Source organism: Borostomias antarcticus (assembly GCF_949987555.1).
Source record: "Borostomias antarcticus genome assembly, chromosome: 24".
Taxonomy (NCBI): Eukaryota; Metazoa; Chordata; class Actinopteri; order Stomiiformes; family Stomiidae; genus Borostomias; species Borostomias antarcticus.
Window position 1 is genome coordinate 8845517 of NC_140257.1, and position 2500 is coordinate 8848016.

At 46.8% G+C, this 2500-nt stretch overlaps 1 protein-coding gene across 1 annotated transcript in view; it reads left to right on the top strand.

The window, feature by feature from the left end:
- Nucleotides 1-2500, top strand: part of dnm3b (dynamin 3b) — a gene marked incomplete at both ends in the record, with an annotated part of 17642 nt that overhangs the window by 12461 nt on the left and 2681 nt on the right. The window lies entirely within an intron of this gene.

Genomic DNA, 2500 nt, shown 5'->3' on the forward strand with positions numbered 1-2500 from the left:
ATGGGCTAACATGCAGTTGATGAGTCTTCTCAATAGATGTACATGGACATTCTGGAGCAAAATACACCGCATTTGTCTTTTAATTTCCCTTGCTCTCTTTTTTTCTCGCCCCTCTGGGAGTTAAGGGGTTTGGTTCTCTTTTGTACAACTGCAAGAATCTCCAATCCAACACATAAAAACATCCATGCATATTTTAATGTGTAGGGCATTCAAAATAATATGGGATAATGATATATTGTGGTAATCATGCTAAAGTAGATTTCCCCAATATGAATAATTCATATTAAAATCTCAGACATCCTCCAGACATTTCTTGTATATATTCACACGCACACGCGCGCACACCCACACACACACACACACACACACACACACACACACACATACACACACACACATACACACACACACACACACACACACACACACACACACACACACACACACACACACACACACACACACATATCCCCCTACAAGCCCAAGTCCCTGTTTCTTTCTTGGTGCGGTTGGCGTTTCCTCTGGAACAGCACACATTCTTGAAAGGAAAATCACACTTTTTTTTCTTTTTTTTTAAATCCAAACATCAGCCTCCAATGATTGAGTGGGTAGAAAATCCCCCAGCAGATGGAAATACTCCCCTCTCTAATTCTGCACCCAATACCGCTTCATCACTACAACTATCATTCACAACTAGATTTCAAACCCACTAATATTGGCTATTCAAAACTTACAGTTATTAGACGCCACCCTAACTGAACTACAGATTTCAACATTTACACTAAATCACCTTCACCAGACAACCGTCTGGCCCAAGACAAGCTCCTTGTTCCTGGGCCGCTTTCTAAGGCTTTTTTTTTTTATTAGACTTTCACCGAAATATTATTCTTGCCAACCATTTGCTCACCCTGGACACGGCTGCCATCTAGCACGACGCTGAGTATTTCCAGGCGACGTAGTTGACTGTGTTCTTCCAGTCAAGGAAAAGCACCCAAGCTCACGCTACAGCAGAAGTGTCTGATTGTATTTAAACCATGAGTTGATTGATAGACTGCTCCTCCGTTCCCGCTCCCTCCCCTCGGTGTGTAACATCTCTCTCAGAGACCTGGAACTCAACATCGCTGTTGCACAATGAATTTTATGAGCTCACTTTTTTTTTTTTACGAGACTCTTACATGCAGGCTTCAGATTCAACTAATCGTCATTTTTTTTCCGTTTCTTACACCAATTTGTCACCAAGTCTACAGTTAGTGTTGAAAATCAGTGATACTGTACATACGTTTATTCCACACATTTAAAAAAATGCAGTTTAAAGGGAAGTACAAGTAGGATGACCTGTGAGCCACTCGCACCGAACACACAAAATGAATCATATTGAAGAGACAAATGAATCGACACTGAAGGAGCGGCAACCTCAGACGAAAGCCATCCATGAACCCTCCTGAGAGCCAGCGGCCCCACAGAGAAGCGCTTCCCAGCCCAGTCTAACCAATGTGCAGACTACTGTACACCAGTATGACAATGAACAGGTAGTCTGAACACTGGGTGGACGGAGCCGGAGTCGGTCAGAGTCAGAGTTTGCGTCGGGCCTGGTAGAGACTCAGCCATTCCTGAGGCTGGCCCACAGGATTGCGGTCTGCACCCTCCCTTCTGCCTTCTCCTCCATTTTGGCATCAAGGACTAGGGATCCCCCCCTCTCGAACCCCCAAAACTGTGGTCCGCTCGGTCCCTTTCTCCCTCTGTCGTTTGTTTGTTTGTCTGTTTGTTTGTTTGTTGTTTCGGGTCTTGCTCCCCTCGCGGTCCGCCCTGGTCATGCCGGCCATGTAGAGTATCCAGTCTTGACGTGGCACATTCGCTCAGACGACCGGGACAGACTGGCTGTACGTTCAGGGAGGGGATATTACAAAAAAGAGGGAGAGAGAGAAAGAGAGAGAGAGAGAGAGAGAGGAGGGAAGGAGGAAGAGGGAGGGACCCGCGTGACCATATATGGGCGGGAGTGACCCCACGGGGAATAGAACCCAGGAAGGTTTGCGTCCTAACTTCTTCTCTTCTCGCTCTCCTCTCCCCGTTTGTCTCTGGCGTTCTCCAGGGACGTCCGGCCAGAGACAGGCTTACTATTTCACCACTTCTGCAAATCCATCTTTGCTTATATCTCAGGTCTCCCTCTCTTTCTCCAACCCCCCCCCCCACCACCACCTCCCCTCTTCCATAAGCTCCTGCTCTCCCTCCCTGGTTCTCTGTGTCTGTGTGCTGTTAAGCGGTACCAGATGTTGAGTCTTAACGCCAGGCTGTCATTTAATCTCTCTCTCTCTCTCTCTCTCTCTCTCTCTCTCGCTTGCTCTCTCTCTCTCTCCCTCTCTCTCCCCCAAAAATCAGGCAGGAAGTGGGCCCCTCTGGAATGGAAAGAAAAAATATTGAAGAAATAAAGAGGGGGAGGGATAAAAAAAGAGAGAGAGAGAGAAGAGAGATGGAGGGTGGGATGGAGACTATAGTTTTACTC